The sequence below is a fragment of the Schistocerca piceifrons genome, chromosome 11 (genome assembly GCF_021461385.2).
Source record: "Schistocerca piceifrons isolate TAMUIC-IGC-003096 chromosome 11, iqSchPice1.1, whole genome shotgun sequence".
Lineage (NCBI taxonomy): Eukaryota > Metazoa > Arthropoda > Insecta > Orthoptera > Acrididae > Schistocerca > Schistocerca piceifrons.
This window is the reverse complement of record NC_060148.1, coordinates 105,639,582-105,649,062: the sequence shown is the minus strand read 5'-3', so window position 1 is coordinate 105,649,062 and position 9,481 is coordinate 105,639,582. Positions and strand designations below refer to the sequence as shown.

At 47.5% G+C, this 9,481-nt stretch overlaps 1 protein-coding gene across 1 annotated transcript in view; it reads left to right on the top strand.

The window, feature by feature from the left end:
• The first annotated feature begins 2,613 nt into the window (after nt 1–2,613).
• LOC124719758 (ankyrin repeat domain-containing protein 65-like) overlaps nt 2,614–9,481 on the top strand; it is a 78,724-nt gene continuing 71,856 nt past the window's right edge. The window contains exon 1 of the mRNA XM_047244957.1: nt 2,614–2,696. The gene's annotated coding sequence lies outside the window, so the exon portion shown is untranslated. The remainder of the gene's footprint in view (nt 2,697–9,481) is intronic.

Below are 9,481 nucleotides of genomic sequence, written 5' to 3'. Positions count from 1 at the left end.
ATAAACGTATTATAATAAGTGAATTAGTTAATGAAAATTTGTCCTTATTCTCTTTAAATAACATCACGTTATTTTTTGTTTTCTATTGCTGCCGATGCTTTCCATTCTCAATAAATATTTTTATTTCTTTAATAATGTACATTCATATTATATTACTATCCAGAAAAACTTAAATTTCTTATGATTACTGAATTTCATCACAGTCTAAGATGTGTTGAACTGTGACGATAACAACTTTGATGTAGCTTCCAGTTTGTGGAAGTGGCGGCTGTTTAGGAGGGGAGGGCCTTACACTATGGATGGGCGTAGAGGGGGGTGAATGGGCGGGACTTGTTCCGGGTGAAATCCTAGCGGTAAGGGCACGTGGGCATTTGGCATCCCGTTGGATACTCTGCTGGGCAACGGGACACAGAACGGCAAAGTGGACAGCCTCTTCAAGAACGGGACGTCTCGTCGCCCTAGCCCGGCCCCCGGTGTTTGCGCGACTTAAAATGGCCCCCGTCAAATGTTTACGTGCGACACATCTTCCGAAAGACGCAAACCGAATTTCGAAAACTGTTTTTTGCTGTCGTGTTCACATGTTAAGGTCTGAAGCGCATTTGCTGCCCAGTTAAATATGGCGCCTGGAAAAGAGCTCTTACAGTATCTGGTTTAGTCTGGACAATGGCAATTTCTGTTTAATCAGACGAGTTGGAAATACACTCCTGGAAATGGAAAAAAGAACACATTGACACCGGTGTGTCAGACCCACCATACTTGCTCCGGACACTGCGAGAGGGCTGTACAAGCAATGATCACACGCACGGCACAGCGGACACACCAGGAACCGCGGTGTTGGCCGTCGAATGGCGCTAGCTGCGCAGCATTTGTGCACCGCCGCCGTCAGTGTCAGCCAGTTTGCCGTGGCATACGGAGCTCCATCGCAGTCTTTAACACTGGTAGCATGCCGCGACAGCGTGGACGTGAACCGTATGTGCAGTTGACGGACTTTGAGCGAGGGCGTATAGTGGGCATGCGGGAGGCCGGGTGGACGTACCGCCGAATTGCTCAACACGTGGGGCGTGAGGTCTCCGCAGTACATCGATGTTGTCGCCAGTGGTCGGCGGAAGGTGCACGTGCCCGTCGACCTGGGACCGGACTGCAGCGACGCACGGATGCACGCCAAGACCGTAGGATCCTACGCAGTGCCGTAGGGGATCGCACCGCCACTTCCCAGCAAATTAGGGACACTGTTGCTCCTGGGGTATCGGCGAGGACCATTCGCAACCGTCTCCATGAAGCTGGGCTACGGTCCCGCACACCGTTAGGCCGTCTTCCGCTCACGCCCCAACATCGTGCAGTCCGCCTCCAGTGGTGTCGCGACAGGCGTGAATGGAGGGACGAATGGAGACGTGTCGTCTTCAGCGATGAGAGTTGCTTCTGCCTTGGTGCCAATGATGGTCGTATGCGTGTTTGGCGCCGTGCAGGTGAGCGCCACAATCAGGACTGCATACGACCGAGGCACACAGGGCCAACACCCGGCATCATGGTGTGGGGAGCGATCTCCTACACTGGCCGTACACCACTGGTGATCGTCGAGGGGACACTGAATAGTGCACGGTACATCCAAACCGTCATCGAACCCATCGTTCTACCATTCCTAGACCGGCAAGGGAACTTGCTGTTCCAACAGGACAATGCACGTCCCCATGTATCCCGTGCCACCCAACGTGCTCTAGAAGGTGTAAGTCAACTACCCTGGCCAGCAAGATCTCCGGATCTGTCCCCCATTGAGCATGTTTGGGTCTGGATGAAGCGTCGTCTCACGCGGTCTGCACGTCCAGCACGAACGCTGGTCCAACTGAGGCGCCAGGTGGAAATGGCATGGCAAGCCGTTCCACAGGACTACATCCAGCATCTCTACGATCGTCTCCATGGGAGAATAGCAGCCTGCATTGCTGCGAAAGGTGGATATACACTGTACTAGTGCCGACATTGTGCATGCTCTGTTGCCTGTGTCTATGTGCCTGTGGTTCTGTCAGTGTGATCATGTGATGTATCTGACCCCAGGAATGTGTCAATAAAGTTTCCCCTTCCTGGGACAATGAATTCACGGTGTTCTTATTTCAATTTCCAGGAGTGTAGTTAATTCAACATTTATACTTACACGCTTCACTGTACAAAAAGCCACTCTATCCAAGTTACAGGAAAATATTTAAAAATAAGACGAAACCTGACAGCCCAAGAACATTTGAGGACCCGTTGCGTTTGCATGGGAGCGAGAACAGATTGTCGAATTGGAAAACCGGCAACTAGAAGAGGATTTCCAGAGCTGATTCTGTAGTCTTCAGGCGCCTACCGAGTAATGGTATTGGCAAGTAAGTTTACGACCTCCGGTTTTTGGAGCCCCACGTAGCTGTACGGCGCGGAACGAGATAAACGAACTGTGGCGGGGAAGCAGGCAGGCAGGTCCGGCGGTGCCGACACCGACGTAGACGCCTCGGCCGCCCTGCCGCAGCCGTTCCCTCGCCTGCCGCGGGCCGAGCTGGCAATGCCGCCCCGTGACGTCATCGCTGGGTGGGGGCAGCCGCGCGCCGCGGCTGTCTGTCTGTGCGGCCCAGTTGTGAGGGAGCGGCCGAGGCGACAGGGGGCGTGCGATGCAGTCCAGCCCACCCACATCTCGTGTACCCGTGTCTCCGTGGGAATACCGCAGAAAGGTGAGGCAGGCATCTGGCGTCTACAGGAAATTCTGGAAGCTGCGCATCTTCTGCATGCTTTTGTGTGATTTGTCGAGTGACTCACAACAGAGCAACGTCAAGGTTGCTCCTGTCTAGTGTGGTAAATTACCGCTTTGAGTGTTCAGTAATTTATTGTTCGCTACTTTATCGCCTTGCTCCAGTCTTTTAATCGGTGAAAACTTGAGCGAGTGGAACGTGGAACGAATGGAAAATAACACCACAGTCAGTCGACTATTGTTTCGCCAGGATTCTCGTACCGAAGGTATTTAATATGAAAACCTCGCGTTCTTGATTATGTTCGTAGGACGGAAGTTTGTGAAAACCATTAAATTCAGTACTTGGGACTACGTGAGTTTTAGTGCGACACGGCGTCTTCCGCCACTGATTCCAGCAGCCGTGGTTGCCTGTAACACAGGACCGCCAGCCTGGAATCGGAGACCGATTACAGGTTGCCTATGTAGCGGCTTGCAGGGCTAACAAAAATTTATTTTTTAATATATCTCTTAATTTGGCCGAATTTGAACATCTAAAATGCTCTCGTAATGTACTCATTCAGAGGTATAATCTGACAGTAGGGTTTTACACACTAAGAAATGTATCAGTTGGGAACTTGGCGTGTCTCGACGTAGTGTAACTCACAGTGCTGTAATACGCGGACGTTATTCAGTCAGAGAGCAGTTAGGACTTGCAATAAACTCCAGACGTCACTTCAAACACTTGAGATACTTTTTTGCTAATTCCTCACCACCCCCCTCCACACACACACACACACACACACACACACACATGTGACGTAGCTGTCAACTTCGCCATCAGACGTGACGTTTTCATTTATTAATCTACAAGAACAAAAAAAATGGTTCAAATGGCTCTGAGCACTATGGGACTTAACTTCTGAGGTCATCAGTCCCCTAGAGCTTATAACTACTTAAACCTAACTAACCTAAGGACATCACTCACATCCATGCCCGAGGCAGGATTCGAACCTGCGACCGTAGCGGTCTCGCGGTTCCAGACTGTAGCGCCTAGAACCGCTCGGCCACTTCGTTCGGCTTAATAGAACAGACTATTCGCAACGGTGCCCGCACACCTAATAGAAAGTATCTGCAAAATTATATCGCCATACGAGACACACGTCAGGATATATGACGTTTCAAACATTTAGGCGCGCGAAAAACTGGCTTTTTCTTAAAAAGGAGAGCAAATTAGCCAGGCTGTATTCACCCAGTATTTTAGAATTAGGACACTCGGCGACTTCGAACGCACGTTAAGAATAATTTCAAACCCTCCCTTAACTTCTCGCTTACAAGCTTAACGTCAGATATTACACTCTCACCCGCAAAGCAATCACACGTTAACTCACCAGCAATGTAATCGGACGTCGGAAGTGGTTTTGTGCAAGGGCGTTGCTAGTCAGAAGTCGTGGCGCCATGCCGACATGCTTCTGGCGATGAAACACAGCACTCGCATTCACTTCAGCAGTTTCACAGTTTTCTGGAACTGAGGTTGTGATGCACGGGCCAACTTGTGCTTCGGTAGCTCAGGTAAGCCGGCACGGTGGCTCAGCATGTTCGGTCAGAGAGGTGTTTGGCCTGTGTAATAAAAAAAGTGAGTCCAAGGATAAACAAACGAACCTGACCGAATTTCATGTGACGTAGTGACGTACACAACGATCAACAACGAACAAAATGCAAAAAAAAAAAAAAAAAAGTGGTAGAGCACTTGCTCGCGAAAGGCAAAGGTCGGGAGTTCGAGCCTCGGTCGCGCACCCAGTTTTAATCTTCCAAGAAGTTCAATATCAGTGCACACTCCGCTGCAGAGCGAAAATTTCACTCTGGAAATTTTATTCGATGTTTAGAAGTGAAACTGTGACTGAAAGTACTCTGGTGAAGTAAGTAGGATACTTCGGACTCCGTCTTGGATACTTCGGACTCCGTCTTGACTAAATAAAATTCGTTTCTATGAACAAGCCTACATCAAACTAGAAATGGCCCACGTCGTCTGTACAAGCCTCTTACAGATATCACGTAGGTGAACCTATGGCGTTAACTAAGGCGCCTCAAACGACTTCTGGAGACAACAAAAATTTTATTCTCAGTATTTCACGCTGTTATCGGGCGAATTTAAAAGTTATGTCGTAAACTGCTCGGTAAGAGGTACAAATTTGTGTTTAAAGCCCTCTTACAGCGAGACAAGTATTTCGCTGAACGATACAGATACGGAGATTGCCATCGCATGTCGTGGAGCCCAAATAACCCACGATACGTTCATCCATTGTCTGGGAATGACAGCACTTGGCAACTTGCAACAAAGTTTGAACATTATCTCAAACCTTCTCAAAAGTTTCTCTCGCTTCCATGCATAACGTCAAATATTCGAGACAGTGGCGCATTTGTAAAGTAATCGATTACACGTGTAGTATAAGTGCGAGTTGTAGTCTTGACAGAATCGGGCGTGGCGTGGGGTGGGGTTTATACTGGTTGTGACTTGTGAGACCTCTGCACTGTACCTCATGCCGCTGTAGGACTTTCAGCAAACTTGCAAGTCCAACACCTAAGTCTGTATGTACGTGCCGGCAAGCCGCGTGGCAGTGTGTGGCAGAGGGTACCACTGACTGCTCCCATCCGCCTTGGCTGTGCCGCTCGCGAGTGGTACGTGGCTGGCGTCTTCGTCGGTAAGCCCGTGTGTAGGCTGCAGTTTCTCGAATTTTCTCATTTCGCTGCAGGCCTGAAAGCGTCGAGGAGACACGCTTGCACTGCGGCACTGCGGTTTGTCGGCAGGAAGCGGGCGTCCGCGCGGTGGGTGCAGATAAGTGCGTGTCGCCAGTTCAGGGTCGGCAGCGGCGGGAGGTGACGTCACGCGGCGGGTGATAGTCGGCGGGGGTGGGCGGGAAGCCAGCGAGGTGCAGAGTAGAATGGCCTCGGTGCACGAAATACCCTCCACCACACACCGTAAAGTGGCCTTAGGTTTGAAGATGCAGGTGGTAACTCATTCCTGCTACATTATGCATCGCAATATTAGTTTTTAGTACTTCATGTTTAGATTTGATTGCTACGCATAAGGGGCGGGGCGATGTAACGAATTAACAATTATGCAGATGAGAGTATACCGGTACATTCGTAACAGGAAACACTGGGACCACTTAAAATTTACGGTTTACGGGTGGAACAACAGTTTCCTTCAGATCGTATAAATAATATAATTGTTCACATGCTGGCGTACTTTGACAACACAGATTGTACGGTTTTGTGGTGAATGTGGTTCGTCGATTGGCGGTCAGCGTCCTCTTTCCTGCTCCACGCTTCCGCAGTGCGTTCCTGCCGCCACTGAGTCCGCGACACTCTTGTACACTGGCATTCTGCTCCTTCTTGCATATCTTCTACGACGGTACGGCATGGCTGTGTGCTCCGTGCGGCTGCCTCGAGTCGACTGAGCATGCTGCTGCCTCAGGACAGGATGTGCACTTCCTGCCCCCACTAGCGCACCCATTCAGTAAGCGAGCGTGACTCAGCATTGTGCAACCGGAAGCAACTTGATTATAGCCCGCTCGGGGCCTAGTAATACTAGGGCCCCGAGCTCCGGGCAGCCTCGCTCAGCGGCTAAGTCCCGCTCAAGGTCATGCGCGTGTAAGGCGATACACACAGCCCACCCGTTGCTGAGGAAGGGCCGTCTTAAAGCCTAGGTGCGGACTGAGGCGCGACACGACGCTACAGCGCGACGCGCACGAATCACGCGTGGCGCGCGTGACCAACGCATGTCGAGACGCGTGCACGTGTTTTGCACGCGCCGGCTGAAGGCGCTCTCCGCTGACAGAAACGAGGCGCGCGCACACTGTAATCTTTCTCAAACGATTTTACAGAAACTACTCAGTAAAAATATTTCATTTTTTACTTGCTTGTAGCGTTATATGGCAGCTTCGTGGCCAAGTGCCCATCATGTCGCTAATGGTCATACTTATTGCGGTATACACATTATAGTAAGACGGTACGCAAAATTCGAAAAGCCTGCAATGAAAAATAAGGTCGCTATGATTTTGCGTTTGGTTACACCGTATGTTGTTGCGTTTGAAATTTAGCCAACATGTTGAATTTTTGTTTAGACTTGGGAGGAGGTATCTATCTGCCTCCAATCTCCAGAAAACGGATCCTACGTAGCGCGCTCACTTCCGATCTCACGCCCGCGAGAATGAAATACTCGCAACATCTCTCGTATCTCCTAAACCGCTCGAGACATCGAAACGAAAGATTGACGAATGATAGCACACAAGGAGAGTATTTTGCTAATTCGTAAACACAGGGAACTTTATCTTTGGCGATATATCAGTACTTGACTCCATTGGTACTAATTTCTTGAGTTATCGACAGCTAGCGAAACAAGATTTTCCTAGTTGTTGTTGTTGTTGTTGTGGTCTTCAGTCCTGAGACGGGTTTGATGCAGCTCTCCATGCGACTCTATCCTGTGCAAGCTTCTTCATCTCCCAGTACCTACTGCAGCCTACATCCTTCTGAATCTGCTTAGAGTATTCATCTCTCGGTCTCCCTCTACGATTTTTACCCTCCACGCTGCCCTCCAATACTAAATTGGTGATCCCTCGATGTCTCAGAACATGTCCTACCAACCGGTCCCTTCTTCTAATCAAGTTGTACCACAAACTCCTGTTCTCCCCAATCCTATTCAGTACCTCCTCATTAGTCATGTGATCTACCCATCTAATCTTCAGCATTCTTCTGTAGCACCACATTTCGAAAGCTTCTATTCTCTTCTTATCCAAACTATTTATCGTCCATGTTTCACTCCCATACATGGCTACACTCCATACAAATACTTTCAGAAACGACTTCCTGACACTTAAATCTATACTCGATGTTAAGAAATTTCTCTTCTTCAGAAACGCTTTCCTTGCCATTGCCAGTCTACATTTTATATCTACATCTATACATCTACACCTATACTCCGCGAGCCACCTTACGGTGTGTGGCCATCATACGTTATTTTGCTCCCCAAATAGCAAAACTCCTTTACTACTTTAAGTGTCTCTTTTCCTAATCTAATTCCCTCAGCATCACCCAACTTAATTCGACTACATTCCATTATTCTCGTTTTGCTTTTGTTGATGTTCATCTTATATCCTCCTTTCAAGACACTGTTCATTCCGTTCAACTGCTCTTCCAAGTCCTTTGCCGTCTCTGACAGAATTACAATGTCATCGGCGAACCTCAAAGTTTTTATTTCTTCTCCATGGATTTTAATACCTACTCCGAACTTTTCTTTTGTTTCCTTTATTGCTTGCTCAATATACAGATTGAATAACATCGGGGATAGGCTACAACCCTGTCTCACTTTATTTTCCTAGTATGAAAGTAAAAATGAAATTTCTTCTTTTATGTTACTACAAACCGACACTGAGGTTTTCGCAAGCTATTGACCTCTGTGATTGCCAGTTAGTTGTTTTCTGAGGCACTCTTTCAGGATTCTGCCGCAGTAGCTGCTGTGAGATGAGTTTGCGCAAATTACGCTGTGTTTTGAGAAAGTACAATTAAAATTGTCAACAAGAGAAATGTGGCCGTTACTCATAAATGGTGACGCTTCTTCGAATGAGAAAATGTTAACAACTCACACAAAAATTAATTGCCAATTCTGTTGGAGTTTTGGTCGAATCCCCGTAACCCATAGTGTCTAACACTGAGCGACTGGAATGGAAACTTACCAAAGGATTTTATTCCTTCTCTTGTCTGAGCAGTAGTAAAATAATGACGACCGTTCCTTCAGGCGGAATAACACGCACCTGCCGGATGCTGGTTACTCACCTACTGCTCTGGCCAAACTGTGTGATCGCGAATGAAATAGTTGTTACTGAGGAAAGGAAAGAATTGATCTGTCGCACAACACACTGGTCAGTGGAGTGTCAATAGCGGAGGATAATACGCGCGACAGGAATGCAGAAGCTGGCCATGTGTGCCTTGTGAGCTGGAGTTACAAGAACATTGTCATGAAAGTAGATCTCCCTTTGTCAGCAGTACATTTCAAGAAACTAAATATATCTAAGCACCACACTCTTTTAGGATATTCCTACTTTCGTAATAATACAATTTTTTTCATTTGTATAATTAGTTTATTAATGCTGCTAATGTGCATGCAACAATTGAAATGCTGTTTCTCATCTTGGCGAGCCAATTGAAACATTGTTACTTCTGACTGCTTTTCGAGTGTTTCTAGCTTGCAGTGGAAATGTGATGCCCACAGGTAGATACTATAATGTCTCTTATGAGATCTATATCCAAGTAACGATAGTGAAACCCACGTACTTAATATCTTCGACATTTTATCAGAAGCAGAAAGAGGTCATACCTGTGGAAATAACGCCTTTTCGACTTATTGCGGCAGATCATAGAGATACGTCAGCATTACAGGCAGCGAGTAGATACCCTTATTTTAATTTCCTGCCTCCTTTCTAAATCACGTGATTTTATAATTATTCCTTACTTCCTTATTCACAACCCTCAGGATGAATCGTCTATCCCTTCTTACGATCTGAAAACATGGCGGAGGCAGAAGATAATAATGCCATTGGCTAAGGGCTCACCAGTTACTGAACTGTTCATTGTTCTTGACAAAAGAAGAAACAAACCAAAAGAACTGTAGAGATATTTGCAACTGAAAACTATTATGTAGTAACGTAATTAGATGGAGCGCTTGAACGGCGAAAGACGAAACACTACTCAGTGTTAATAAAATTCGGTTTACCGTAAGGCTGTATTTTTCGG